At 42.8% G+C, this 7141-nt stretch overlaps 1 pseudogene; it reads right to left on the bottom strand.

Annotated features, from left to right (window-relative positions):
• Nucleotides 1–2226: 2226 nt before the first annotated feature.
• LOC122059042 lies at nt 2227–2668 on the bottom strand (annotated as a pseudogene).
• Between the last annotated feature and the right edge of the window lie 4473 nt (nt 2669–7141).

The following is a 7141-nucleotide window of genomic DNA, read 5'->3' as shown; positions in this document are numbered from 1 at the left end:
TGGTGGAGGGACGTCCACAAATGTAGGGACATTCACCGTATCATCCACAACAAGGTCCTGCTCTATCTCCCCCACTACCTCTTGGTGATTTTCTTGTGGTATTAGGCCTGAGGATGGTCCTCCTTTCTTTGAATAAGTCCTGGTAGTCTTGGTTATCATGCACCTCTCAATCATACCGATAATAAGGGGATGGATTTTTGTAAGGTTTCCCACAGACGACACCACTGTTGTTACACAACTCAAAATCACACGAACCTGCACAACATAGATTAGAGGCTGGCCCGAAGGGGACTCTGGGACGAGGCTCCAATGCTTAAGTCAGATCCAAAGATACTCATTCTATTTCTGTATTTCAATCAATTGAGGGTCTTACTTATAGGGCTGATTGGGTGCCCCTTATATAGAAGATATGAGTCTTTCTTATTGGTCGAGCAGCTTAGACATGCATCCATGGGCCCTTCCCCCATTAGTGACACTATCCTATATGGCTGCTGACCTGGCTGGAGTCATAACGGCTAACTGAACTCAGGTTAGTTTCCCTCAATGACTAATATGACCAAGGTTAGATCTTCCAACGGTTAACTCAACCAGGGTGAACTCGGGTTAGGTAGCTTGGGAGTTGAGTAATCCCATTTGACCATAGTTAATGACTTGGGGTTAGGTAACCGTTGAATCCCGATTAGCTTTCTTGAATAAAGTAACCATAGTGAGGACCACCCTTAGAAGTAAGTCAGTGGGTCAGGATATTCTTATGGGAGTTGTTCAAGAGGTTGGGAAATTCCTATGGGAGTTGTTCGAAAGGTCCGGAGGTTCCTTTGGGAGTTATTCAGGAAATCAGTAACGTGAGGATGGGGAGCTACAGTTTGTGTTATCGAGACTGGGGGGTTCGACCACACGACCTTTGACTGGTCAACAAGTGTATATGGTATATCAGGCCATAACGAAAACAACCTCCTTGATATGGTTTCTATATCTATGTGCAATGGTAGACTTTTCTCTTTATAATTTGAGAACCTAAAGAGGCAACCCAATTCCGAAAACAAGTGCATCCCAAACAAGCATCCACCATTGTAGGGATATCCCAAATAATCAACCAAAATAAACCCTTCTAATGTACAGAGACAAACCTTTGGTACTGCGTGCACAAGGAATTACACTGGGATTTCTACTAAAAGACAAAGAGACGGAAGAGCTTCGTGAACTAGTGGGTTGTCTGATAAGGAAAAAACGATTAACGATATCCCAAATAATCAACCAAAATAAACTCTTCTAATGTACAGAAACAAACCTTTGGTACAATGTGCGCAAGGAGTTCCGTTCGAATTTCTTCCAAAAGACAAAGAGATGGAAGAGCTTCGTGAACTAGAGGGTTCTTTAATCAGGCAAAAGATGATTTGAAGGAGACATGAGTTTGCACTACTTCTCTCATAGGTTTAATCGATGAGAATCCTTTGATGGAGAAAGTCAAGAGAGCTAGAGAGGGGGTTTTGCGGGAAAGGTAGGTTTATCTCTTTGCCTACATACCACAGATATTTACACCCGTAGTAAAAAAAAAAATCAGATACAACGGATATATACACCTGGTAAAAAAACATATGCTACTATAAATGAAATGCCATTGTATCCAATCTATTAGTCTATCAAATGCTACGGTAATTTTAATACATCGTAAAAAAGTGACTAGATACTACCATCAAATTACCATTTACCACGGAATTGTTTTACCGCAGTATAAGCTTACCAAATGCAAGTATTTGTATACCGTATTTTATGTTATTTATTTCCCGTAGCAAAAAAGTGTAGCAATTGATCATTTTCTTGTAGAATTAACACAATCGTCACATTCAATAAAATGTAAAATCTTTTCCTAGAAGTAACGACGTATTAGATATTGAGAAACACAGTAGTTTCCTTAAACCACTTTGAAACACAACTCACTTTGCACAAGATGTTGTGAAAGATCCATCACTTATAACACATGCATCGTACGAGAATTCATAAAGTTTGAATGGGATAAAAAAAAATTAGAAGAGGAAGAACCATCACACAAGCATTCCTACTATTAGATGTATCATTACCATTAAAAATATCAGTATATTACATCTAACAAAAACTAAGTCTTGAAAGGTTGAAAGGAGAATGAGAGAAAAAAAAAAAACAGAAAAAAAAACCCTAACCCTTATTATTTTTAGAGGCTTTAATCAAGTACAAACTAGCATCCATCATTCAAGACGTTTAAAATTTGGTAACATCTTTGGTACCCTCAGAGACGGCGTCTTTCGCTAAGGCTCGTGGGAGAACAAGAAGGACAAATGTTTGAACTTCGAGTGGTTGTGGTGGGTTTCTTGTTGTTCCGAGCAAGTCTTGAGGCCTCCCTCGTGAGCTTCTCGAAGATATCATTGATAAAATTGTTAATGATCCATATGGCCTTGCTAGAGATTTCGATGTCAGGGTGAACTTTCTTTAGGACCATGAAGATGTAGATCTTGTAGGTTTTTGTTCCCTAGTTCATGCTCTTCTTCTTCTTATCACTAGCACCGCCTTCCTTAGGTAGCCTATTCTTAACCTTTGGCTTCTTCTTTGCCAGAGCTTTCTCTGCTTTCTTCTTCTCCGTGGGATTTTTAATAGCGAAAGAGGAGAGCAAAAATCCACTTGCTTGCTGAGACATTAACCTGTGAAGAAAGAGGCCACACCACTTACTCCTTTTTTGCCATCATTGGCATCTCACACTACTGCTAGAACTGGCTCCCTCCCACCCTTCACTAGAAATACAACCTCCTCCACCTTCGCCGGACAAGGTGGGTTTCAAAACTCAAAGTATTTGGGATATTTGGAGGTTTTGATACAAGAAGTGGGAAAGGGTAAAATTCGTATTTCATGTCGGTTGCTTAGACCATATATATAAAAGAGCATTTATGTCTTTTTTTATTTTAAAACTAACACTTCTCTCACGGTGTTAGCTGAGCTGGGTTTATTTATAATTTTTCAAAACACAAGGGGGATGGATGTAATTAGTTCAAAAATCAGGAGAGGTATATGTAAATTTCTATGAGGGTAGCGGCCGGAAGACGAGATCTCTCTTCCACCCCTTTTCCGGTGGGGAGGGGGAAAAAGGGACCTGCCTACAATCCATCCTCTCTCCTCTCTTTCTCTTTCATAAGGGAGGGGAGTGTCGTGTGTGCTTACCCGCGAGCTCTGCACCGTCATATCGTCGCTTAAAGATACGTGGGGGCCTATTTCGCAGGAGTGTAAAATTAGCCATTCGAGAAGGGGATTTGATGATGGTCCAATATAAGGATCGGGATCATGCAAAATGGTTTGAAGTCGCCACCTAGGATTATGGGCCTAGGACTCTGCGGTGGGCCCAATTCCTGAGAAAATGGCTCAAAGATTTAGTATGGTCCAGAGATTTAGGGTAAGTGTCAGGTTGTAAAGTTGGAAAGGTGTTAGGCACCCAATTTACCCGATTTAATTGGTCTTCCTACTAGATGTTTCACAATGAACATTTTCCTCAATTATTTTTACTTCGCATGTATGGCTAAGTTATCACACATATGTACATTGGCTGAATTTAAATGATTATATACACTAAAACAAGGTCAATATAAAGTCTACATTATGCTAATTTGGGTAAGAAATTATACCTGTGCTTGACCCCAGTTTTAGGTCAAGAGAGGTGGGACCCCGATTAGTGCCGGCCCGAGCTGTTTTTTGGATTCTCCTAGCTCAGGGGAAGATGGTCTTGACCTCCAACTTCCTTTCTCGAGAGACGTTAACTGTGGTGATATTTAGGAGAGAGTTCCAGGTGAGAACGATTACTTTCGGGTCTTAGGCTGGGGTATTGATTGGGCAGAGCTTCCGCTAGGGAGGGGCTACTTCCCGATTTTTGTTGAGGTGTTGATTCGATAGAGCTTTCACTAGGAATAGGCTATGGGAGGGCTAGGCTGAGGTGGCCCTCTGGCAGAGCTTCCTGGGGGGATAGGCTAATCCTAGGAATTGAGGAACTTCGAAGGCCCAAAGAACACTTCAAAGGTCCGAAGAACGCTTCGGATCTTAGAAGATCTCCACAAAGACTGGAAGAACCCCAAGAGGGGGTGGGAGACTAAGGGAAAATTTTTTTGATGCAAAATCTCACTCAAAGAAGATAAATGATTGAGAAGTTTCGAAGCCCGAAGAACACTTCGAAGATCCGAAGAACACTTTGGATCTTATGAAGATCTCTTTAATGACTTAAAAAATCTCAAGGGAGGAAAGGGGAGGAGAGAGGGCAGCTCTTCTCTTCCTAGAATGCTCACTTGGAGGTTTGGATGTTGTGGTGTTGTGTTGTGAAAAACCAAAGGGAGGGGGTATTCATAGGATTCTTGAACCAATGGGGAGCAAAAGGGAATTCCCTAAGCCAATGGTGGAAAAAGTGAATTTTTTCACACAAATAGGATGAAAATATGAGAATTTGGACCAGTGGGATGGAAGATGGTTTTCTTGGACTAATAGGGAAGAAGTAAGCTTTTTTGGGCCAATGGGAGGTTGTAGAGTGGGGTATGCTAGCGGGACAGTGTAAGGTGCAAAAGTGGGTGAAGAGATTTACCGGGTGAAGAGATTTAACGGCGGCAGACGAGGTTGGGCAGCGGTGCATGGGGCATGCATGAGTGCATAGGACAGGGGGTGTGTAGCAGGCACGTGGGGGCATGTGGGCTAGAACGCAAGGCGTAAGGGCAAGTGTAGGCAGGGGCACATGGGCTAGCTCGCGGGGTCACACAGCAGGCATGCCGGGCATGCAGGCAGGGGCACATGGGCTGGCTCCTGGGTGCACGCAGCAGGCATGCGGGGGCACGCTGGCTGACCCACGGGGCGCGCAGGCTGGTGCAGGTAAGGGCACATGGGCTGGCTCGCGAGGGCACATAGGATGGCTAGCTAGTTGGCTGGACAACGCACACGATGTGCATGTAGGTCTGGCCTACTGGATGGCTGGCCAGTGCGTGCAGCGTGCATGCGAGGCTGGCTGGTTGGCCTGAGTGGGAATGTGCATAACTAGATGTAAATTTCTAGGAACGATTGCGGGAGATCCAACGGTCTAATTTTGACTTGACATATATCGTTGGGATCGTAACTCCGAGTACTATCTATCCGTGCAGTCATTCTGACCAGATTCTTTCGCATATAAAAAGTCATAATTGGACCATCTTTTCTCCCGTATGGGATTTTTGAGCTTTTTGGGTAGGTATGAAGTGTTCATGGATAAGGTTACCACAGTCAATAGCCACCTGTGTTAATCGGAAGCAAGGGATATCGTCCAAGATCTGTAAGTCATCATAGCCAGAGGAGGGTTACAAAATTGGGTGTCTACAATTTCCAACAACAAAAAAAGTTGTTCCATCAAATCAAGATCATCTGATTAGTAGCTATGACAATTTTCCTCTCTCAGACCTGCAACTTGTTCTCTTCCCTCCCTCATAATGTCTCTACAGCTCTACTTTCCCTGGGTTGTCTCTTATACTCCTTTTCTCTACTGCTCCCTTCACTTCTTCTTTGAATGTTATTGCCCTTCTCTTGGGCAAGATGAAACCTTCCTCTTCAAGGTAGTGCAGAGAATAAAATGCTCTCTTTGAGGAATGTAAAACGGAGAGTAAACGAGATATAGGGTTACCTCGATGTAGCTTTCCATGCAACAGAGAGGATTGGGTTGCACTAAAAGTCGATCTGCATGAACAGTGACGAACAAAGGATTGCAGTGATCTCACTAGGCAAAGTTCCACCCTCCAAATCCAATGATAGCAATAAAAATCCTTAGAAACACACACTCTCAATTGGAGAGATAGAAGAAAATGTGGGGAGAGAGAGAGAGAGAGAGAGAGAGAGGGAGCTCTTAAAATTAGGTCAATGGCCGTAACTCTTATTTATAGAGATCTGCCCAGCTAGGGTTCGTAGACTAGTGGGTCTATAATTACCCCAAGTAGGCGACCCATGAAAAAAAGGGGTCAAAACCTAGTTGATAAACATCTTCCACTCCCCCACACAGGGTGGACATACTCAATTATCCATTCTAGTCTCTCTACCATAAGTGTCTCATCATATAAGAAATGGAGTGTGTGACATAACAAGATAATTCAAAGGTAGGATTGCTATATCAAGCTTCCATCTAATCAACATAGCACATCACTCTAATAATCTGGGGTACCATAAACAATCCAACTACACCTAATCTAGCACTCTTCATCCCTAATGATAAGTAGTGTTGACCCCTAAACATACATTGTGCTCATGACTATGTCAAAACATAAATACGACAAGTCACCCTGATAAAGAGGCACAAAATAATGGTGTAATTTTGAATAAGCCCACATGTCAATTTGACTATTCCCAACAGTTTTCCAATCATGTCCCGCTAGACTGCATCATCCATGATCCTAAGGAGCATGTCAAAGTAGCAAAGGGTGTTTTAGTCAACTGGCCTTCTAAGGCATCTCTTAATCTGATCAAGGTTGAATCAGTCATTTTGCCATCTAGGGCATCTTTAGGCCATTTTTACTGAAACACCCTTTATTGAGGATAGCCAGTTTGACCACAACAAGGGTAAAATTGACACTTGACCATTCAAGGCATCTTCTGACCTTAGCAAAGAGAGTTTAACATAGTTTAATCGGCCATTTGGCCATCCAAGGCATCTTATGCACCTAGTAAAGTGTGTTTTGGTTAAATTGGCCATCTAGGGCATCTCTTGACCTCAACTAGTGTAAATCGGTAATTTTTCCACCTATTGCGTCTTTTAACCTAAACAAAAGTTATATTAGTCAAACCAGCCATCCAATGGATCTCCTTGCAATAACAAGGGTAAATTGGTAATTTGGCCATCTAGGGCATCTTCTGATCTTGACAACCGATGTTATGCTCAAACTGGCCATCCATGTGACACCCCGTATCAAAATCTAGCTGCATTCTTTAGGTGCTAGGTCATAGCAGTGCACTGAGGCTGGGTTACTTACTTGGCCAATGAAGTGTGCACAGAGGGTATGGTTACCCTACTTTGTCTGTGCATGTGAAGCCAAGGGGTGAAAGCAACTGGGTTTACTTTGGATTCCAAGGTCACACACACTTCAAACTTGAGGACCCAGGGCAAATGGCTATTTGGTGGGCATAATTAAGG

Source organism: Macadamia integrifolia, chromosome 13 (assembly GCF_013358625.1).
Source record: "Macadamia integrifolia cultivar HAES 741 chromosome 13, SCU_Mint_v3, whole genome shotgun sequence".
NCBI lineage: Eukaryota > Viridiplantae > Streptophyta > Magnoliopsida > Proteales > Proteaceae > Macadamia > Macadamia integrifolia.
Note: the sequence above shows the minus strand (reverse complement) of the source record. Positions and strands in the feature narration are given on the sequence as shown.